The sequence below is a fragment of the Lasioglossum baleicum genome, chromosome 8, assembly GCF_051020765.1.
Source record: "Lasioglossum baleicum chromosome 8, iyLasBale1, whole genome shotgun sequence".
In the NCBI taxonomy this organism is placed as follows: Eukaryota; Metazoa; Arthropoda; class Insecta; order Hymenoptera; family Halictidae; genus Lasioglossum; species Lasioglossum baleicum.
Window position 1 is genome coordinate 3,842,601 of NC_134936.1, and position 24,728 is coordinate 3,867,328.

The 24,728-nt window shown below is 41.5% G+C and overlaps 2 long non-coding RNA genes across 2 annotated transcripts; one reads left to right on the forward strand and one right to left on the reverse strand.

The window, feature by feature from the left end:
• Window positions 1-818: 818 nt before the first annotated feature.
• On the forward strand, window positions 819-4,716 carry LOC143211188 (uncharacterized). The gene is made up of 3 exons (XR_013009409.1): window positions 819-2,726; window positions 3,366-3,455; window positions 3,531-4,716. It is a non-coding gene; the product is annotated as an uncharacterized LOC143211188 (long non-coding RNA).
• A 6,495-nt stretch (window positions 4,717-11,211) lies between these two features.
• Window positions 11,212-15,131, reverse strand: LOC143211302 (uncharacterized). The gene is made up of 3 exons (XR_013009427.1): window positions 13,223-15,131; window positions 12,494-12,583; window positions 11,212-12,418 (listed from the first exon to the last, which is right to left on the reverse strand). It is a non-coding gene; the product is annotated as an uncharacterized LOC143211302 (long non-coding RNA).
• Between the last annotated feature and the right edge of the window lie 9,597 nt (window positions 15,132-24,728).

Here is a 24,728-nt window from a genome sequence, read left to right on the forward strand (position 1 = left end):
AGCTTCGTTGTAATTGTGCAATTTAATTTCGGGTTAAGGGCATCGTCGGCGCGCCTCCATTGGAGTTTCAATCGATAAACTACGTAGTTAAATCACAGCACTAATTACGGTGCCACCAAAGGCCAATGGGTAATAGAACACTGCCAAAGGAGTTTCACCGATTAGAAACTTGATTTCGATTGATTTTAGATCAACGCAGAACTTGCGTGACAGCATTTAATTTTGAAAGTCGGAATTGAAAAAGCATCATGTTTTTATTAAAGTATCATGAATTTGGCTGAAACACTAAATTCTGCGTAAAAAGGTATTTTACGGAATAAGAACTAATATTAATAACACTGTCCAACAGCCAAAAAGGATTTCAATTCTCACTATGCAATTCTTATAGATTTTTCTGCGCTGATTCCGAATCTGTCCTTAATTTTTCTCTTAGACGCACAGTTTTTGAGAAATTTGAGTTTTAAAAAATGACATATTTTTCAACTTTCAACAAATATTGTGTTGTTATTATAAAAGATATTGAGTAGTAGTAGTATTGAGTAGTATATATAGGCGGGTTCTAAGCCACTTTTCACTTCACGGGAGAGCGGTACCGCCACTTCACGGGAGAGCGGTACCGCCGAGCTGTATAGCACGAGCATATATTACGTCATATTTTTAATGGAATTATTGCATCATGTTTTTGAGGGAGGGGGAGGGGGGGGAAATACAGCCCATATCTTGAAAGATGGGGGAGGGGGGGGCAGTTTCCAGGTATTGCATTCAAGACCAGTTTCCTGGTATTGCCTGGTGAGGGGGAGGGGGAGGGGTGATCCCTGGGAACGTGTCCGAACGTGTTTATGTTTTCACGTCTCTACATGCAAGACTGTTTATGTCTGTCATCGCCATCCAGCTATCGTAAAACATTCATTTGAACGGAGTTCAATGAACGTCTTGTTTAATTTCATAAATACATATATACAACGGTCCCCTCTGAAAGATTTATGTAAGGGGACCATACAGCCAGTCAATAATTTTTCTCAACATCGATTTGTCGAGGACCAACGGTTTTTCTCACGTGCGGAGATTTCGATGAACGTATAATCTCAGAAGTTCAATGAACGTCTTGTTTAATTTCATAAATATATACAACGGTCCCCTCTGAAAGATTTATGTAAGGGGACCATACAGCCAGTCAATAATTTTTCTCAACATCGATTTGTCGAGGACCAACGGTTTTTCTCACGTGCGGAGATTTCGATGAACGTATAATCTCAGGAGTTCGTCTTGTTTAATTTCGTAAATATACAACGGTCCCCTCTGAAAGATCTTCTTATCGATGTAATGCAAGATGTAAGAGGACCGTGTCACTGTTTCTGTCTGCCATCGCCATACAGCCAGCTATCGTAAACATTCATTAAAAGTAGCATTTCAAATAATTTCATACATCTTTTTATCGTAGTTGGTTGGGGATGGTAAGAATGAATGAACAGGACGCGATGGAACGCGAAGTCTTCGCAAACGTTCCATTAATGATTAACTGCTGGAGCTTCCAAATGAAATACGGAATCAAAACTGTATGAATACTGAAAAAATGTAAACTGAGTTTCTCTTGAGATATATTTCTGTCAATTCTTCATCTCCGCTCTCTGTCTCTATCTCCCTGGTTATTACAATTTATGGATAGACCGTATGGTGATTATTAACTTCATCAATCGATTGAATCAGTCTTCGATTTTTCGATGATTTCTTCTTTTAATCATACACATTAATCAATCTTGACTAAAATTTTAATCGATTAATGCCCAACTCTGGGGTATTTCGCCGAAAATCTAGAAAGAAGTCAATTTCTAAATTTTTCCGTTTGTCATGGAATTTTTTCTATCCAACGTAGCTAAAGGTCGCTTGTAGTATACTTCATTGAAAGCAAAGAGATTTTACGCCACGCTTTCTGAAACAGCATCCGTTCATTGGCAATTTTCAAGGGTTTTGAGGAAAATTGTGTAAATTCTTGTATTACAAAAGTTTTTCAGTTAGGTGTACAGAGCACTTTCGCACAGATTTCATTTTGTTATCATTTAAATTAGTATAGTTATTAATATTTGTGAACATAATCAATCATGCTGTAAATTTTTTACGATTATAAAGTTTATCGACGATTTTGTTATCGAGCGGAGATTTCGACGAACGTCTAATCTCACGAGTTCGATGAACGTCTTGTTTAATTTCGTAAATATACAACGGTCCCCTCTGAAAGATCTTCTTATCGATGTAATGCAAGATGTAAGAGGACCGTGTTGCTGTTTCTGTCTGCCATCGCCATACAGTCAGCTATCGTAAACGCTCATTAAGAGTAGCATTTCAAATCATTTCTTCCATCTTTTTATTGTAGTTGGTGGGGATGGTAAGAATGAATGAACAGGACGCGATGGAACGCGAAGTCTTCGTGAACGTTCCATCGTTGCAAGCGTTTGTCATGTTGAGATTCAAAGATCAACCATTTTTCCATACGTGACGGTTTTCGCGTACTGCCCGTTGGACTTGTTGCGTGTGTGTGGAATATTATATGGAGATATTTTTTACATTAGTGGGTAGGGGTATCCATTATAAATTGCTCGTAACAGTCGTCGTATGAAGTTATACCATAAGAAAAAACGTCGACAATCAGGATCGCTATACGAAGTTACATCGCGTGTGTGTTTTTATCATCCGACCAGCCAACTTCGCGCATCCCCCTTTCTTCAACGGTAAGTACAATAAAAAAAAATTAATAAACGATGTAAAATCTAGTGGAAAAAATTGTGGAAAAAAAATTTATATGCAAAGAGTTAGCCATGTGATCGATGTTTGTCATGACGGCTCGTTCGAACTCTTCGAATTTCGCTTGGGGAAGAACGTTGTTTATCCGACGCTGACAAAAAGTCTGCATGGTATGTCAGTAATTTCATACACGGGATTCCATTTAAAGATTTCGGCTATGAAAAATATCAACAGCACGATATATTCGAAGTAATTCAAAATTTTGTGCGCGATTATGCGAATCCTGTCGTAGCGTACAAAGGTGGATGTTTCGAGAGAGAGACATCCTTCGAAAAATGAAAATAAACTCGATAAATTTGGAAGATTTCAACTGTCCGAAATACGATGTACTAGTTCGCGATCCCGTGTATGAAATTGCTGATGACGAACCGTGTCGACTTCACTGTTGGCAACCGACAAAAAACGTCACATACCATTGCAGTCTGCGCGAAGTGCGAACATTTCGAGCATGGGTTAACAATTATAAAAACACGTAAAGTATCAGTTATAAAGACGCGACTTTGAATTTTTTCCACGTCAAAACCACAAACACCTCTTTTTACGTTTTTTTTATTTTTTTCACACAGTGTTTCACAATGATTGCGAAATTGGAGATTGATTCTGGGCGAAGCGCGGTATGGACGTCTGAGGATTCGTCAAAGAATCGTCGCTCGAAGGTAAATAAATTTTCAAAGAAAAAATATCCCAAAGTATATAACATGATATATAACTGTCTATCTGTCTGTTCGCAGGAAACAAAAATAATGAAGACAAATGACAAGAAATTCGCTGCAATAATTATATTTTAATTATTTTTTAATACTTGTATATTTGTATAATTAAAGAGTAGATAAGAGTAACTTTTCACTAATGTAAAAAATATCTCGCTGTATAGGGAGGGGGCGATATTATTACTGTAATTGTTTTCTTTTTAATAAATACGAGTTAATTGTATGAGTAGGAGGACGAGGCGGAGGAGGAGGATTGGTTTTAAATAAAAAATAAGATCTTTCTTATAATTTTTTTATTTGATAAATTATGAAACAGCTAACGAATGAACAGTGCGAGGCACTTATCAACGCAGCGCATTGCAACATTTGTGAAAAACCATGTGAGGAAAAGGATATACGGGTGCGCGATCATTATCATCTAACAGGACGATATAGAGGCCCCACGCATCAAGATTGCAATTTAAATTACAAAAATTCGTTTTGCATTCCCATAGTTTTCCACAATTTATCCGGGTACGATTCACATTTCATTATCGAAGAAATAGCTAATGCGTTTGAAGGTAGTGTCAACGTATTACCAATAACTAAAGAAAAGTATATTTCATTTACAAAAATGTTGAAGATCAGCAATCAGATTCGCGTAATTGTATTAAATTACGATTCATCGATTCGTACAAAAATGTTTGAACACAAGTCTCGACAAATTAGCATCTTTCCTCGACACAAACAAATTGACAATTTTACGCGTTCCGAATTTCAAAATCTTTCCATAGAAAATTTCATGTTGTTGACGCGAAAGGGTGTCTCTTTCCATACGAATATCTCGATTGCGTAGATAAATTAGACGATCTTTGTTTGCGAGTCATTTTACAGTTCGTTGACAGGCGAAACCGTATCCGAACGTGATTATTAGACTGCGGATCTTTATGAAAAATAAAAATTGTCTTCATAAATTGCACAACATAGGAGCCAAATAGAAATATAATTTTTTCTCTAATGATATTGATTAGCTGAAACGAGTACATTGATATTTTTAAATCCTGTTAACCTGTCCACTGCTTTAAATTGCACATACTCATTTTTGCCATAAATGTATAAAATCCGCAGTCTAGTGATTATGTGCATGCCGAGAATGTGTGGAAGCGTTTCAACACAAAAAGTTTGGGTGAATACAGCGATCTGTATTTGAAAGCTGATGTTTTGTTACTGGCTGATGTTTTTGAAAATTTTCATAAAAACTTGCATTAAGAGCTACAGTTTAGATCCACCATATTATTACATTTTACCAGGTTTCACGTGGGATGCTATGCTAAAACATATAAAATTAGGTTTGAATTATTAACACAGTGGGCCGGATCGAGAAATTTAGTGACATTTCACGAAAGAGTCGACTCTCTCTCTCTCTCTCTCTCTCTCTCTCTCTCTCTCTCTCTCTCTCTCTCTCTCATATCGATTTCTAATAAATTTGTATTGCCTCCTAAATGTCCATCAACATCGAAGCTGAAAAAATTAATGTTCGTTCACAAAAACTGTAGTTAATATAAATTCACAAAGATAGACATTTTGGGATGCAGTATTTTTCAGCCAAAAAAATTGCTTCTTTTCATCGAGGTGTCCTGATTACCCTATTTAATATTTATTCTGGGTCTTTTGTGTAAATGAAAAACAGTCCTTTGCGGTAACAATTAACGCCGTTAGTTGAGGATGGTTGCTCGCAATGTATTAAAAATTAATATTTAATGAAATGAATAAAATCTATATACTTTCTTAGAATTTGCAAGGTGTATTTTTTAGAGGACCTAACTGGACCTAATCGTATAAACAGATCATTTTCATTAGACCTTCTTCTACATATCCCCACAAAAAAATCATATCCGAACCGATCCGATCTTGGAAATTATGATTGTTTAAAGTTATCGGGGACGTCTCACCTGACGCATAGCAACTCACATACATTAAATACCATCCAAATATGAATATTTTTGCAATTGCATTAAAAGTTCGTACCTACCTAAAACAAGTATGTAATTTTTAACAATAATATAGTTAATCTATTAATTTTATTGTTAAAAACATAACGAACGGTAATAATATAACTGGACTAAGAGTTTCATAGTTTTTCTTAGTGAGTATCACTGTTTTTGGGTAAGTATATCTGTCAATTTATCTATGCAGATAAAGCAGTATGTTAATTAGATTACATTTTATATCTGACAATATTTGTTGAATATAATAATTTTAATCTCAGTTTTTATGCCTGCAGATATCCAGAAGCTGCAGATTTAATAATTTATTAAACTAAACAAATGGACCAAAAGTTTACCTGTGAACATCAATTTAGAAACGTTTTGCTAAGATTAATTGGCTTATCTTTTATATTTGTTATATTTTTGTTCATATTTTCATAAAGATGAAAGATGTTTATAAAAGTATAAACTGTTACGTCCCGGAGTCTGACTTTCGCGAAAACTATCGTTCCGCGACCCATTCCCCTTACTGGACGCTCTCAAATGCGATACAACCTTTTGTCCACGCGGCACGTTACGTCCGACGTCTGACTGGGAACCACGACTTTCGCGAACATGCGTATTCTACTTAACGCTTACAGTAGATTCGCCCCAAAGCGGCGGACGAGAACAGAGATAACTGAGACGGCACGAATCTTCGCAGGGAAATATCTAGCAACTTATCGGACAGTTGAGTATAGCGATCGGTGAAGACAGGCAGGCTTCCTTTATGCGAACTGCTTCCGTTGCTCGCTGACGGCTGCAGTCGAATCAGGCTGGATCGTCGTAGGAAGGACGATGATCCTCACTCGTCCTGGGAAGATCACGTCGTCGGTGATCCTCGGTTGGCGGGAGATACCCCGCTGTTGTCCTCCGTCTCGCGTTCGTTGACGCGCACGAGCTTTCGTAATTGATAGCGACGAACGCGAATTGAATAGGAGAGTATTGCAAGCGCGAGGATGTAGGGAGAAGAACTAAGCGAGACTCACTTATTAAATTAATAACTGGGAATATATTTGTAACGTATGAAATGAAATTATAATGAACTAGAAGCGCGTGTTATATCAGGACCGCTCAAAGGCGGATGAGAGCGAGGACTCGTCGGAGTCTGGACCGGGACATCCAGGAGGCGACGAGCCTCGCTGGAGTCTTGAACGAACGTGACAGACTGGCTGTCCGAATTGAACTGGACTAACTGAACTCTTTTTAGGATCGTGAGGTCGAATACATAGGTGTCTTATTTTCTACCGGATGTCTCGTTAGACATAACGCTATGGATGTTATGAGAAGCGCGCGATTAATGATTACGGTGAATGCTACGTCATACTGCTACGGGGAATACATTAAGATATGATTATTATACAAGGGTTAAGATAAGAATGGGTATATGGTATGAGGTGAGAATCGGATCTGATGAACGGAGCGAACTATGACTACTTATAACTAATCAATATTCTTAATAATTACGGTTACAATATCCTACTCTTATTGGCTATGCTTATAACCTATGGCAACACGTCGGCAGACGTGACAAAACACATTACACATACATGAAATAATACGAAATAACAAAGGTTGTAATATATAGAATGAACATGATCTTAAAACAATTAAATTGAAAAAATTATTTATAATTATTATAAAAAATATCTTTTGACACGCTTGTGAGGCGTTTTTACCTCCTCGAATTTATATTTTACGTATTCTATAAAACATTACATGTATGAAATGTAAATATAAAATACATGTTTAGTAAGAGTAAAAAATAGTTTGGGAGATTATACTTAAACAATTTTATTTTAATACAAAAAATCAATGAAAATTAATTAACAATTATTGTTTAACAAAATAGAAAAAATTTTATTTGTTAACAGTTAAGATTGACTATTTTTTAAATGAATTTTAGTGCAAATTTCATCCCGATATCTCTTATGGTTCTAGAGTTATAACAAAATGTCACTAAATTTCTCGATCCAGCCCACTGTGAGTCACCATGACTCCGCGAATACATAGGATTAAATACCCTGTTTAGAACAAATGCCACTAACGTTCTTGAAAAGAAATTTTGTACAAATTGATGAACAACGCGGTATTCGGTAAAACTATGGAAAAATGTTCGGAATCATGTAGACGTAAACCTCGTGACACGTTGGGGATGGGCTACATGGTGCAGAGGCAATGATCGCGAAACCAAATTTTCCATAAACGCTATGCATTTTCCGAAAACTTTTTTTCAAGAAACCAATCTATGTGGGTATGTGCATATTAGATATATCCAAAACCTGCTTGTACGGATTTGATCATGAGTACATGGTTCCTCGATATGGTAAAACCTGTAAGGTAATGTACACAGACACCGACAGCATAATTTATCATATTATGTGTGAGGTTTTTCTGGACAGGTACATGAACAGCTACAGGCAAGTATGGACAGGTACTGGAACAGCTACAGACAGGTACAGACAGGTTCAGGAACAGCTACAGACAGGTATGGAAAAACCTCACACATAATATGATAAATTATGCTGTCGGTGTCTGTGTACATTACCTTACAGGTTTTACCATATCGAGGAACCATGTACTCATGATCAAATCCGTACAAGCAGGTTTTGGATATATCTAATATGCACATACCCACATAGATTGGTTTCTTGAAAAAAAGTTTTCGGAAAATGCATAGCGTTTATGGAAAATTTGGTTTCGCGATCATTGCCTCTGCACCATGTAGCCCATCCCCAACGTGTCACGAGGTTTACGTCTACATGATTCCGAACATTTTTCCATAGTTTTACCGAATACCGCGTTGTTCATCAATTTGTACAAAATTTCTTTTCAAGAACGTTAGTGGCATTTGTTCTAAACAGGGTATTTAATCCTATGTATTCGCGGAGTCATGGTGACTCACAGTGGGCTGGATCGAGAAATTTAGTGACATTTTGTTATAACTCTAGAACCATAAGAGATATCGGGATGAAATTTGCACTAAAATTCATTTAAAAAATAGTCAATCTTAACTGTTAACAAATAAAATTTTTTCTATTTTGTTAAACAATAATTGTTAATTAATTTTCATTGATTTTTTGTATTAAAATAAAATTGTTTAAGTATAATCTCCCAAACTATTTTTTACTCTTACTAAACATGTATTTTATATTTACATTTCATACATGTAATGTTTTATAGAATACGTAAAATATAAATTCGAGGAGGTAAAAACGCCTCACAAGCGTGTCAAAAGATATTTTTTATAATAATTATAAATAATTTTTTCAATTTAATTGTTTTAAGATCATGTTCATTCTATATATTACAACCTTTGTTATTTCGTATTATTTCATGTATGTGTAATGTGTTTTGTCACGTCTGCCGACGTGTTGCCATAGGTTATAAGCATAGCCAATAAGAGTAGGATATTGTAACCGTAATTATTAAGAATATTGATTAGTTATAAGTAGTCATAGTTCGCTCCGTTCATCAGATCCGATTCTCACCTCATACCATATACCCATTCTTATCTTAACCCTTGTATAATAATCATATCTTAATGTATTCCCCGTAGCAGTATGACGTAGCATTCACCGTAATCATTAATCGCGCGCTTCTCATAACATCCATAGCGTTATGTCTAACGAGACATCCGGTAGAAAATAAGACACCTATGTATTCGACCTCACGATCCTAAAAAGAGTTCAGTTAGTCCAGTTCAATTCGGACAGCCAGTCTGTCACGTTCGTTCAAGACTCCAGCGAGGCTCGTCGCCTCCTGGATGTCCCGGTCCAGACTCCGACGAGTCCTCGCTCTCATCCGCCTTTGAGCGGTCCTGATATAACACGCGCTTCTAGTTCATTATAATTTCATTTCATACGTTACAAATATATTCCCAGTTATTAATTTAATAAGTGAGTCTCGCTTAGTTCTTCTCCCTACATCCTCGCGCTTGCAATACTCTCCTATTCAATTCGCGTTCGTCGCTATCAATTACGAAAGCTCGTGCGCGTCAACGAACGCGAGACGGAGGACAACAGCGGGGTATCTCCCGCCAACCGAGGATCACCGACGACGTGATCTTCCCAGGACGAGTGAGGATCATCGTCCTTCCTACGACGATCCAGCCTGATTCGACTGCAGCCGTCAGCGAGCAACGGAAGCAGTTCGCATAAAGGAAGCCTGCCTGTCTTCACCGATCGCTATACTCAACTGTCCGATAAGTTGCTAGATATTTCCCTGCGAAGATTCGTGCCGTCTCAGTTATCTCTGTTCTCGTCCGCCGCTTTGGGGCGAATCTACTGTAAGCGTTAAGTAGAATACGCATGTTCGCGAAAGTCGTGGTTCCCAGTCAGACGTCGGACGTAACGTGCCGCGTGGACAAAAGGTTGTATCGCATTTGAGAGCGTCCAGTAAGGGGAATGGGTCGCGGAACGATAGTTTTCGCGAAAGTCAGACTCCGGGACGTAACAGTTTATACTTTTATAAACATCTTTCATCTTTATGAAAATATGAACAAAAATATAACAAATATAAAAGATAAGCCAATTAATCTTAGCAAAACGTTTCTAAATTGATGTTCACAGGTAAACTTTTGGTCCATTTGTTTAGTTTAATAAATTATTAAATCTGCAGCTTCTGGATATCTGCAGGCATAAAAACTGAGATTAAAATTATTATATTCAACAAATATTGTCAGATATAAAATGTAATCTAATTAACATACTGCTTTATCTGCATAGATAAATTGACAGATATACTTACCCAAAAACAGTGATACTCACTAAGAAAAACTATGAAACTCTTAGTCCAGTTATATTATTACCGTTCGTTATGTTTTTAACAATAAAATTAATAGATTAACTATATTATTGTTAAAAATTACATACTTGTTTTAGGTAGGTACGAACTTTTAATGCAATTGCAAAAATATTCATATTTGGATGGTATTTAATGTATGTGAGTTGCTATGCGTCAGGTGAGACGTCCCCGATAACTTTAAACAATCATAATTTCCAAGATCGGATCGGTTCGGATATGATTTTTTTGTGGGGATATGTAGAAGAAGGTCTAATGAAAATGATCTGTTTATACGATTAGGTCCAGTTAGGTCCTCTAAAAAATACACCTTGCAAATTCTAAGAAAGTATATAGATTTTATTCATTTCATTAAATATTAATTTTTAATACATTGCGAGCAACCATCCTCAACTAACGGCGTTAATTGTTACCGCAAAGGACTGTTTTTCATTTACACAAAAGACCCAGAATAAATATTAAATAGGGTAATCAGGACACCTCGATGAAAAGAAGCAATTTTTTTGGCTGAAAAATACTGCATCCCAAAATGTCTATCTTTGTGAATTTATATTAACTACAGTTTTTGTGAACGAACATTAATTTTTTCAGCTTCGATGTTGATGGACATTTAGGAGGCAATACAAATTTATTAGAAATCGATATGAGAAAGAGAGAGAGAGAGAGAGAGAGAGAGAGAGAGAGAGAGAGAGAGAGAGAGAGAGAGAGAGAGAGAGAGAGAGAGAGAGAGTCGACTCTTTCGTGAAATGTCACTAAATTTCTCGATCCGGCCCACTGTGTTAATAATTCAAACCTAATTTTATATGTTTTAGCATAGCATCCCACGTGAAACCTGGTAAAATGTAATAATATGGTGGATCTAAACTGTAGCTCTTAATGCAAGTTTTTATGAAAATTTTCAAAAACATCAGCCAGTAACAAAACATCAGCTTTCAAATACAGATCGCTGTATTCACCCAAACTTTTTGTGTTGAAACGCTTCCACACATTCTCGGCATGCACATAATCACTAGACTGCGGATTTTATACATTTATGGCAAAAATGAGTATGTGCAATTTAAAGCAGTGGACAGGTTAACAGGATTTAAAAATATCAATGTACTCGTTTCAGCTAATCAATATCATTAGAGAAAAAATTATATTTCTATTTGGCTCCTATGTTGTGCAATTTATGAAGACAATTTTTATTTTTCATAAAGATCCGCAGTCTAATAATCACGTTCGGATACGGTTTCGCCTGTCAACGAACTGTAAAATGACTCGCAAACAAAGATCGTCTAATTTATCTACGCAATCGAGATATTCGTATGGAAAGAGACACCCTTTCGCGTCAACAACATGAAATTTTCTATGGAAAGATTTTGAAATTCGGAACGCGTAAAATTGTCAATTTGTTTGTGTCGAGGAAAGATGCTAATTTGTCGAGACTTGTGTTCAAACATTTTTGTACGAATCGATGAATCGTAATTTAATACAATTACGCGAATCTGATTGCTGATCTTCAACATTTTTGTAAATGAAATATACTTTTCTTTAGTTATTGGTAATACGTTGACACTACCTTCAAACGCATTAGCTATTTCTTCGATAATGAAATGTGAATCGTACCCGGATAAATTGTGGAAAACTATGGGAATGCAAAACGAATTTTTGTAATTTAAATTGCAATCTTGATGCGTGGGGCCTCTATATCGTCCTGTTAGATGATAATGATCGCGCACCCGTATATCCTTTTCCTCACATGGTTTTTCACAAATGTTGCAATGCGCTGCGTTGATAAGTGCCTCGCACTGTTCATTCGTTAGCTGTTTCATAATTTATCAAATAAAAAAATTATAAGAAAGATCTTATTTTTTATTTAAAACCAATCCTCCTCCTCCGCCTCGTCCTCCTACTCATACAATTAACTCGTATTTATTAAAAAGAAAACAATTACAGTAATAATATCGCCCCCTCCCTATACAGCGAGATATTTTTTACATTAGTGAAAAGTTACTCTTATCTACTCTTTAATTATACAAATATACAAGTATTAAAAAATAATTAAAATATAATTATTGCAGCGAATTTCTTGTCATTTGTCTTCATTATTTTTGTTTCCTGCGAACAGACAGATAGACAGTTATATATCATGTTATATACTTTGGGATATTTTTTCTTTGAAAATTTATTTACCTTCGAGCGACGATTCTTTGACGAATCCTCAGACGTCCATACCGCGCTTCGCCCAGAATCAATCTCCAATTTCGCAATCATTGTGAAACACTGTGTGAAAAAAATAAAAAAAACGTAAAAAGAGGTGTTTGTGGTTTTGACGTGGAAAAAATTCAAAGTCGCGTCTTTATAACTGATACTTTACGTGTTTTTATAATTGTTAACCCATGCTCGAAATGTTCGCACTTCGCGCAGACTGCAATGGTATGTGACGTTTTTTGTCGGTTGCCAACAGTGAAGTCGACACGGTTCGTCATCAGCAATTTCATACACGGGATCGCGAACTAGTACATCGTATTTCGGACAGTTGAAATCTTCCAAATTTATCGAGTTTATTTTCATTTTTCGAAGGATGTCTCTCTCTCGAAACATCCACCTTTGTACGCTACGACAGGATTCGCATAATCGCGCACAAAATTTTGAATTACTTCGAATATATCGTGCTGTTGATATTTTTCATAGCCGAAATCTTTAAATGGAATCCCGTGTATGAAATTACTGACATACCATGCAGACTTTTTGTCAGCGTCGGATAAACAACGTTCTTCCCCAAGCGAAATTCGAAGAGTTCGAACGAGCCGTCATGACAAACATCGATCACATGGCTAACTCTTTGCATATAAATTTTTTTTCCACAATTTTTTCCACTAGATTTTACATCGTTTATTAATTTTTTTTTATTGTACTTACCGTTGAAGAAAGGGGGATGCGCGAAGTTGGCTGGTCGGATGATAAAAACACACACGCGATGTAACTTCGTATAGCGATCCTGATTGTCGACGTTTTTTCTTATGGTATAACTTCATACGACGACTGTTACGAGCAATTTATAATGGATACCCCTACCCACTAATGTAAAAAATATCTCCATATAATATTCCACACACACGCAACAAGTCCAACGGGCAGTACGCGAAAACCGTCACGTATGGAAAAATGGTTGATCTTTGAATCTCAACATGACAAACGCTTGCAACGATGGAACGTTCACGAAGACTTCGCGTTCCATCGCGTCCTGTTCATTCATTCTTACCATCCCCACCAACTACAATAAAAAGATGGAAGAAATGATTTGAAATGCTACTCTTAATGAGCGTTTACGATAGCTGACTGTATGGCGATGGCAGACAGAAACAGCAACACGGTCCTCTTACATCTTGCATTACATCGATAAGAAGATCTTTCAGAGGGGACCGTTGTATATTTACGAAATTAAACAAGACGTTCATCGAACTCGTGAGATTAGACGTTCGTCGAAATCTCCGCTCGATAACAAAATCGTCGATAAACTTTATAATCGTAAAAAATTTACAGCATGATTGATTATGTTCACAAATATTAATAACTATACTAATTTAAATGATAACAAAATGAAATCTGTGCGAAAGTGCTCTGTACACCTAACTGAAAAACTTTTGTAATACAAGAATTTACACAATTTTCCTCAAAACCCTTGAAAATTGCCAATGAACGGATGCTGTTTCAGAAAGCGTGGCGTAAAATCTCTTTGCTTTCAATGAAGTATACTACAAGCGACCTTTAGCTACGTTGGATAGAAAAAATTCCATGACAAACGGAAAAATTTAGAAATTGACTTCTTTCTAGATTTTCGGCGAAATACCCCAGAGTTGGGCATTAATCGATTAAAATTTTAGTCAAGATTGATTAATGTGTATGATTAAAAGAAGAAATCATCGAAAAATCGAAGACTGATTCAATCGATTGATGAAGTTAATAATCACCATACGGTCTATCCATAAATTGTAATAACCAGGGAGATAGAGACAGAGAGCGGAGATGAAGAATTGACAGAAATATATCTCAAGAGAAACTCAGTTTACATTTTTTCAGTATTCATACAGTTTTGATTCCGTATTTCATTTGGAAGCTCCAGCAGTTAATCATTAATGGAACGTTTGCGAAGACTTCGCGTTCCATCGCGTCCTGTTCATTCATTCTTACCATCCCCAACCAACTACGATAAAAAGATGTATGAAATTATTTGAAATGCTACTTTTAATGAATGTTTACGATAGCTGGCTGTATGGCGATGGCAGACAGAAACAGTGACACGGTCCTCTTACATCTTGCATTACATCGATAAGAAGATCTTTCAGAGGGGACCGTTGTATATTTACGAAATTAAACAAGACGAACTCCTGAGATTATACGTTCATCGAAATCTCCGCACGTGAGAAAAACCGTTGGTCCTCGACAAATCGATGTTGAGAAAAATTATTGACTGGCTGTATGGTCCCCTTACATAAATCTTTCAGAGGGGACCGTTGTATATATTTATGAAATTAAACAAGACGTTCATTGAACTTCTGAGATTATACGTTCATCGAAATCTCCGCACGTGAGAAAAACCGTTGGTCCTCGACAAATCGATGTTGAGAAAAATTATTGACTGGCTGTATGGTCCCCTTACATAAATCTTTCAGAGGGGACCGTTGTATATATGTATTTATGAAATTAAACAAGACGTTCATTGAACTCCGTTCAAATGAATGTTTTACGATAGCTGGATGGCGATGACAGACATAAACAGTCTTGCATGTAGAGACGTGAAAACATAAACACGTTCGGACACGTTCCCAGGGATCACCCCTCCCCCTCCCCCTCACCAGGCAATACCAGGAAACTGGTCTTGAATGCAATACCTGGAAACTGCCCCCCCCTCCCCCATCTTTCAAGATATGGGCTGTATTTCCCCCCCTCCCCCTCCCTCAAAAACATGATGCAATAATTCCATTAAAAATATGACGTAATATATGCTCGTGCTATACAGCTCGGCGGTACCGCTCTCCCGTGAAGTGGCGGTACCGCTCTCCCGTGAAGTGAAAAGTGGCTTAGAACCCGCCTATATATACTACTATTGATCATTACAGCAAAAGATTCCTTAGACTTTCCCGAATACAGCGATATCGAATATTAATACATTATGATTGTTTAAACATGTTTAAACAATTTTTGCACCAATTTTTGACGATATTTTTGAATTTATCTCAACAAATAAGGGTCCAGCGGAAAATCGAACTATACCACGCGATAGAGCAGACTTTCATCTTGAGAAACCCCCCTTTCAAGTTTGAAACGTCGACGTCTTTACCGAACCAAAAAGCAAAATATCTTCGCCCGACATGAGCTGCCGCCAGTGGTGCTCTTCCACTAGCGCGGTCGTACGACGGAATACGGCGCGCTTTTTGACTATTGGACAGTGTAATTAACCGTGGGAAAGTTTGTAACGGGGCCGATTTCTCGCGGAATCGGTTTGTTCGGAGCGGAGTCTCCTCAATGCGTAAATAACTCGCCGTGCCGAAGTTCGCTGGGAGGTGCAGGAGAGGAGAGTCGGAGCGGGCAGACGTGGTGTGAAGGTGCGAAATGAACACAATGACGTTTCCTGAATAACTTGGTGCTCGCTACCTCGTAGATGTTATTACGGTGATTCGGAGATCGCAGGATCTTAGTGGAGAGGTAGTCGAGGAGAGTGTTCCAGTGTAGGCTACGACGTCTCGTCGCGGGGTTGGTGTCGGTGGAGGTTCGACGCAGGGGCTGACGTCTCGTCACGGGAACGGTGTCAGTGGCGGCTCGGTACAGGAGGTGACGTCTCGTCACGGGAACAGTGTCAACGGTGGGTCGCTACAGGAGGTGACGTCTCGTCACGGGAACGGTGTAAACGGTGGCTCGGTACAGGAGGTGACGTCTCGTCACGGGAACAGTGTCAACGGTGGGTCGCTACAGGAGGTGACGTCTCGTCACGGGAACGGTATCAACGGTGGCTCGGTACAGGAGGTGACGTCTCGTCACGGGAACAGTGTCAACGGGGGTTTGGTGCAGGCGGCGACGTCTCGTCACAGGAACGGTGTCAGCGGAGGTCGGTGCAGGAGGCGACGTCTCGTCGCAGGAACGGTGTCAGCGGAAGTTCGGTGCAGGAGGCGACATCTCGTCACAGGAACGGTGTCAGCGGAGATTCGGTGCAGGAGGCGACGTCTCGTCACAGGAACGGTGTCAGCGGAGTACGGCGGCTGGAGATTCCGGCTGGCGGATTCAACGTCTCGTTGAAGGAACGGTGATTCGGCGGGCTGGCTGCGACGTCTTCGTCGGAGGATCAGGTACCTGGTGCGCGGTGTAGGCTTAGGTCTCCTAAGCAGGACTGCGATGATTTGGTCTGTTCCTGGGGCCTTTTACACTCCCCAAGATGGATTGTTTGGAGGCGCGGGGTAGTGGTCCGGTAAGGTGTGTTCTGTTGTTTCTCTAGGAGTTTTGTGTATGTTTTGGCGTTTGGACGTTGTGACATTTGGAGCAAGGAGTTTCGGCGGAGTGTTGTTTGTATCGGCGTGGTTCGGTGGATTTCGAGGGAGTTCGGTTTATTCCGGGGAACAGCTGTTCGTAACAGGCTTGCTTACTGCAGGTCTGTTACAAGTTTTTAAGAAATAGTTCTGGGTTAGGTCTGGCTAAGAATTTGTGTGCGAAACGAATTAATTGAATTATAGTCCAGTCAACGAAAAGTTGTAGAGGGAAATGGAAGGAACACAATTTTTAACTTTGGATCTTTGTTTGGACTAGTTAGGAGCATGGTTGCCATATTCCCCGGGAACCAGGCCCCTTACCGCTGCGCCCCTCGCCCATCTGCGCCGCTGAGCCCGCCCCACTCTTCCCACTAACACTGACGCGTACCGCTAACTTAGCTTGCTCCACGCGGTACGCGTCAGTGTTAGTGGGAAGAGTGGGGCGGGCTCAGCGGCGCAGATGGGCGAGGGGCGCAGCGGTAAGGGGCCTGGTTCCCGGGGAATATGGCAACCATGGTTAGGAGGTAAACATACTAAAAGTCCCCACTCCTAGGAGGTGAGCGAGGTGCAGAGGGGTACGTAGAAGGTCCCCTTTTTCGGTTTTCCCCTTATATTTCGGAAACTATGCGTCCTAGCGATAAGAAGACCATTCTATACAAAATTAAAGCTAACAAAATGTGCCATAAGATTGATTGCATTCAATTTTTCGCTATTACGCATAGTTTCCGAGATATCCGCGCTCAAAGTTCACTAATTGTGAAAAAGAAGAGCCTTATTTGACTAGCGAACTTTTCAGCACAATTAGTGAACTTTGAGCGCGGATATCTCGGAAACTATGCCAGATAGCGAAAAACTGAATAGAATCAATCTTATGGCACATTTTGTCAGTTTTAATTTTGTATAGAATGGTCTTATCGCTAGGACATATAGTTTCCGAGATATAAGCGGAAAACCGAAAAAGGGGACCTTCTACGTGCCTCCCTGCACTCCGCTCACCTGGTAGGAGTAGGGACTTTTAGTATGTTTACCTCCTAATTAGTCCAAACAAAGTCCCAAAGTTAAAAATTGCGTTCCTTCCATTTCCCTCTACACCTACCTTATGAACATTCATTGACTGGACTAATTAGTTACACAGGTATGAAGCCATGTGGGTCGCCTGCGACTATGTCGGTAAAATAGAGAGTGACATTAAAATGGTAAAACATTTTTTTTCGAGTCACCAAAAATCCTTCTAACAATCATCATTTTAGTCAAAAGGGAACCTATTCTCCAAATTTTATTTAATTCTGAGCATGGCTGTCTTCGGGAGATTAGCCAAATTTTTTACCTGAATTATAACGAACTGGAGAGTAATAGAAACTTATTTTACTTTTTTATTATGTTTAGTAGACTGAAATTAATGTTAATAGTATGTTTAAATTTTACTAATATTTTTACTACTTTAAATTACCTTTACTCATTTTTATTACTATTTATTTACTTATGACAATAAATGATTTTATTGGGAAACCATTCATTACGTATACCCACATTTCATTTTCATTTTTACAACTCGGGGTGCAGTAACACCAACTGGATCCGGCTCCTGATCGCGTGCAACACATGCTGGTCGTGTCACTTATTTCAATGCATTTTTAATGCATCCGAGCCGTTCTTGCAACAACGCATTCGCTTAACATACAGTGTCGCAAAAAAACTCCGTTTCCTGAATTTAAAAACGCAGCTCATATGGAATTTACATATGTGAATGTAAAGTATCCTACGATCCTTAACCACAATATTTAATTGTTGCAGCCTTAGTGTTGATTTACAATAAAAAAAAGTATGAAAATTGTGAAATATGGTGCAATCATATAATGAAATATCGCATATTATTAAAACCCAATTATAAACATACTATATCGTATAATTTACACTATAATATATACATAAAACAGGCATATACTTAAGTATAAACATATCACTAATATTACAGAAATACAAAATGCAAATCCAAATTCAAATTGTGTAATTTTTTCACGGTCTTTTTTTAATGTTATTGATAATAAAAATTTAATTAAGATAATTATTAAGGAAATTATAAATTAAATAAAAATAAATAATATCATATTATAAATTATATATATATTTTAAGTTACTAATTTATTAACCTTTTTCTATAAATTTTATAATAAATCTTATAATATATGTACATGCAGGAATATAAATAATTGGATAAAAAAATAGAACTTGAGTGGATTGATTTGCTCCATTTGGGTTTAATCACCCAGTATATAGATTCATGTTGCTTATAAAATAATAGCGGATCGTTCCTTTGCGACAAGAATATTGATTTATTAGACCAGCGTATTCTCATTCTTCCGATAAACATACTTCTGTTCGGACGTACATTTTGTGTTGTTTCTTCTTTGCAATTGTGCTCGTAATAAACTACTTTTTGTTAAATGATCTTTGGGTAAACGTCCCACAACTTACATTACAACTATTGTAAAAGTGTAAGGAATTTTATAAACGTACAAAATCTTTTGTCCTTATAAGTGCCAGTGACAGTTGTAATTAGAATTTTTAAAGTCTAATAAAAGAATTTAGCAACAATCTTTATTAGTATAAAAATGATTGTTGATGTTCACTACCTGAAACCACGATACGTACATATAGTTTTCCTGCATCTTGTACTTCCTGCAAAACATTCTTTCGATGCATATTAACGTTAATAACTATACTGCCGGATGTGTATGCATTTTTTAATTTTTGTAGACAAATTTGAAGACAGTGGAATCACATTAAATCTTATTTTCAGTGAGAATAGCCTTTGTAGATCTAAAATACATAAACATCGTACTAAATTATATCAAATTTTATAATTTCCGAGATTTTTTGAAAATTTTTATAAACTATACATGTTGTCCGATCTATAATAAGATATACTGTCCGATCGATTTTAAATTTTCCACAAATTATTTTTCCACTTAATGCCACAATCTTCGGGGTATTCCAACACAAAATTGATAAACTTTAATTAGTACAGTCGTTTGTTAGTTTTACCCGGGAAGTTTTCCGGCAGTTTTAAAAATGTGTAATTTTATAGATTTCGATGTGCTCTTTCCGAATCTCAACTTTGCCACCTCGTATCTTTGCCGCTTGCGTCGCCATATTGGAAAAATGGCGCCTAATAGCAGGTTTTTGACAGTATCTCCTTTCCGACTCATTTTATGATAAAAACATTTACATACAAAATTAAACTAGAAAAAATTTCCTACAATTTATGTAATAACAATTTTTTTTGTAAAATCAATAGTTTTGGCGTACGAGCGCCGCAAACTATTATTCATCTACACCAACACGTGTTTTTCGTATATTTACGAAAAATATTTTATTGTGCGTAAAGACAAAATAAATACTTTAATTACACATGGAAACATTTTAAAAAATGTTAATTTCTCATTTTAAACATGGAGAAATTTTCAAAATGTACATAATTCAATACATATAGGTACCGGTTGTCCTGCTGAAATGAGATCACCAGGATATCTCAGAAGACGTTGCCGTTATTAAAAAAGTGTTCTTACAAAAATTGTTTGGTATGATGGGCTACATAATAAAAAATAAAAAAAAAGTTTGTTTGATTTTTGCTTTTTTTAGCAAAGCGAAGAAGATTACGCTAAATTTCGGAATTGTGCATTGCATGTGGATTAGGCCTACTGGGGACACCACGATAAAAAAAACGCGCCGCTTACTCTACCTCAAGGTGGTTAGGTGGTAGGTGTGGAAATAAGTTTTTTAGCCAAAACGCATGTTGAAGTTCACTTTGCGGCGCTCGTACGCCAAAACTATTGATTTTACAAAAAAATTGTTATTACATAAATTGTAGGAAATTTCCTCTAGTTTAATTTTGTATATAAATGTTTTTATCGTTAAATGAGTCGGAAAGGAGATATTGTCAAAAAACTGCTATTAGGCGCCATTTTTCCAATATGGCAGCGCGAGCGGCAAAGATGCGAGGTGGCAAAGTTGAAATTCGGAAAGAGCACATCGAAATCAATAAAATTACCCATTTTCCAAACTCCCGGAAAACTTTCCAGGTAACCTCTTTTTTCGAACCAAATGACTACTAAATACGATAGTACAAGATTCATATCTGTAGAGGCTCGCGTTGGACGACATTTTATGGCAGGAACATCGATATAGTGCAAGAGGCCCGGTGCGTGACTTTTCGTAGTTAGGCTACGGTGTTGGGCCTATCAGCACCATTTAGCTTAATAAAATTTTTGTCCGTACGCGGGTATCTGCGCTGCAATCCCTTGCCATAAAACGGCTAAAATTGTAGTCTCTTAGGCAGGGATGCGTACCGCGGACTAACCCTTTTTTTTTATCGTGTGGAAATGCGTTACGCATACCCCGACCCCCCTGGGGGGGAGCCGGGATTATGTGGGGCTCCCTCGAGGAGCCAACACGGTTCGCCGATCCCCTCCCCCAGAGTACCCACTAAAACCACACGCCCGCCCGAAGCTACATGGGAAGTGCCTGGATCACGCGAGTATTCAATAGGACACTTCCCAGCTCACATGCATCCCGAGGAGAGGGGTTAGCTCCCCCCATGCTTACTCCAACCGGACCCCGTTCGGAGGGACCCGCTCGGTGTCCCCATCCCTGGAGCCTTCGGATTGGGCTTCCCGAACCCCAGCTCGGTCCACCCACAGCTCCCGGAGCCTTTCTGCCTTGCTCGAGCGGTGGACCCGAGGGTCCTCGCCCGGCCAAGGCAGGAAGGCGCCGACATCGGCAAGAGAGCGTCGTCGGAGGCGTCCTCCACTAACGTCTCGGGGTGCCGGGCCAACTCGGTGGGAGTTTAACTCTCCCCCGGGGACCGAGGTCAGCTCACTCCCCCGGCCCCTCCATCCACCGCCCCACTACGCGGGGGCACACGACGGCGCAGGGCGCGAACACCCCGCACCGCCAACGGAACCCCAGCCCCCCCGGGAGGGGGAGGCAATAATTGACGCGGAGAGGGTAAACTTGCTCCCCTTTACTGCCCCCAGCTCCCCCAGAGGGGGGGCGTCAATTGACGCGGGGTGGGGTAAACTCCCCGCGTACTCCCTCCAGTCCCCGTCCCCCACTCGGAGAGCCACCTGCGCCGCGGGGAGACGCCCCCCGCGCCGCATCACCTGACCCCGACGCCCTCCCACCTCTCCCTGAGGGGGCGGACGCCGCACGACGGCGCGGGGGAAGTCCCCGCGCCATCCTCCTCCTTCTGGGACATTACCGTCTCGCAGAAGGAGACGACCCCTTTCCACGACCTCTGGCTCCCGGTCAAGTGGTCGAACAAGACCGGGAGCAAGAGGTCCCACCCTTCCACCGCGGCTCTAAGGACACGGCGCGGTCCAGCCCAAGCCGGGCACTCCTCGAGTGTATGTTGCGCCGTGTCCACCTCCTCGCCGCAGTGGTGGCACTGCGCCGCTGGCTCCCGCCCCATCCTGTCCAGATACTCACCGAAACAACCGTGTCCGGTGAGCACCTGCGTGAGACGGAAGGTCAACCCCACTCGCCTCCCGCAACATGTATCGAACATGGGCAGGAGGGCCCTATCTGTCGGACGCGTCGAGGACGCAAGCATGCGTCTCCATCGCTCGAACACGTCCGCACGGGCCTGGCGTCTCCGCACTTCGAACTGCTCCTCCTCCGCGGCCATCGGCTCCTCCCCAGGGGGGTGGCGGGATTCGGAAGCGATCCGGTATACGATCGCCCGCTCCGCCGCCACCAAATGGAAGGGAGGAACCACGGCCAGGAGGCCCGCCACCTCCGTCGAGACGGTGCGGTATCCCCGTATGGCCCGCAGGGACAGCCGACGCCGCACTCTTTCCAAGAGCGCGACGCTGCGTCGGCCATCCTCGAGCGAGCGGTGCCACACGGGTGCCCCATACAGGGCAATGCTCCGCACCGCTCCTATGTAGAGGCGGCGTACACTCAACTGCGGCCCCCCGATGTTGGGCAGCAACCGCGAAAGCGCGGTCGCTGTCTTTTCGAGTCGGGGGGCCAGGAGTTCGAAATGCTCTTTGAAACACCAGCGTCCGTCGATGGTCAGGCCCAGATACTTCATGGTGGGCCCAACCTCGACGAGGGTATCCACGACCCGGATCCGGAATCCTTGGGGCGGCCGCCGCTTCCGAGATGGTTCGTATAACCATATGTCGTCCGCATAGCATATGACACCCGTGCCGGGGGGAAGGGAGACCCGCAGAACCGCGTCGAATGCTAGGATCCACAGGAGCGGTCCGAGGATCGACCCCTGTGGAACCCCGCGGCATATCTCTCTCAGGTACGCCCCATACCGGCCGGCAATATACACCTCCCTCTCGCGGAGGTAGTCCCGGAGCACTTCCCGGAGATAGAGGGGTACCCGGAAATGCTCTAGGGCGTCCTCTATCTCCTTCCAGGGGAGGGTGCTGAACGCATTGGAGATGTCCAATGACACGGCGATCAACACCCTGTCCCGAGCGACGGCACTTTCCCGGAGGAGACGCAGATGCTCCAACGCATCTATCGTTGAGCGCCTCCTCCGGAACCCAAACTGTCCGTCGCACAACCCGGGATCACTCCGCGAGAGGTGCTCTCGGAGACGGGCGGCAATTATTCTTTCGAACATCTTGCCCGCCTAGTCGAGTAAACATATCGGCCGGTAAGCAGAGGGAGACTCTGCGGGCTTACCATCCTTGTGGAGGACGACGAGGATCGCCTCTTTCCAACACTTGGGGAAGACTCCCCGACTCAGGCACGCATCCAAGATGCTCCTGTAAGCCGGGGCGAGGGCCTTTAGCGCCGAGGCCATTATACCGCCAGGAACGCCATCAGGGCCGGGGGCGCTTTCTTGCCTCTAGCCCGGCGCTCCTGGATGGCCTGGTCGAGCTCCCAATCGGAGACCCGGAGTTCGTCCGACCAATCATTGGCCGGCACCGGGGCGCGCTCACCACTCCCCTCGCCACCATTATTATTGGGAGGGAAGAGGGTGTCAACGACGCGCCCCAAGAACTCTGGTTCCATCGTCTCCGCGACAGGGGGCGCCCTGGGACGGAGCTTCCCAAGCACCATTCTATATGGGCGCCCCCACGGATCGTCGCGGAGCGTAAGCAAGAGCTCGCTCCAGGCCTTGGCCTTGGCCGCGGTAATCGCGTGCTTGAGGGCCTCGGCGGACGATCTGTACTCCCTGTACAGCCCGTCCACCGTCGACTCCGAGTCGCCGCCGAGGAAGCTGCGAAGATCGGCCAATTCGCCCGACCACCAGTACACGGACTTTCGCGGGGGACAGGCCCTAACCCGGGGCATCGCTGCGTCGCAGATCATCTGCAACGCGCCCCGGAACCATGCCGCCCCCTCTTCTGGTCCGCGCTCCCTGACCGGAGGCCAGGCGGAGCCGATAATCACGGCCCTCAACAGGTCCCCGTCTAGCCGCTTCGTCGCCCATCTGGGCGACGAAAGGGCGCTACTTCGCCGGAGGAGGGGCGTGTCCGAAACCACAGCCACGTCCATCATGACGTAGCTGTGGTCCGAGAGGGTTTCCCCCTCCCAGACCCGCCAATTTGACACTCGGCGCGAGGCGGAAGCGGTCGCGAGTGAGACGTCCACGACCGACCAACCATTCCACCTCACGGAGCCCCGGTTTAGCAGCAGGAGCTCCAGCCCCTCCATCCAGTCCTCTAGGACTCCGCCTCGAGGCTCCGTCCTGGGGTTCCCCAAACTGGTAGAACGCGCGTTGAGGTCCACCAGGACCAGCACCGGACCGGTTAAATGAGGGGTCATCATGTCCCTCAACCGGTCCAAATACGCCTCGAACTCGGCGGAGCCACAATTCGGCGAACAGTAGCACCCGACGACTAGCAGTCTTCCCCACTTAACCAACATCGCCCCCCGAC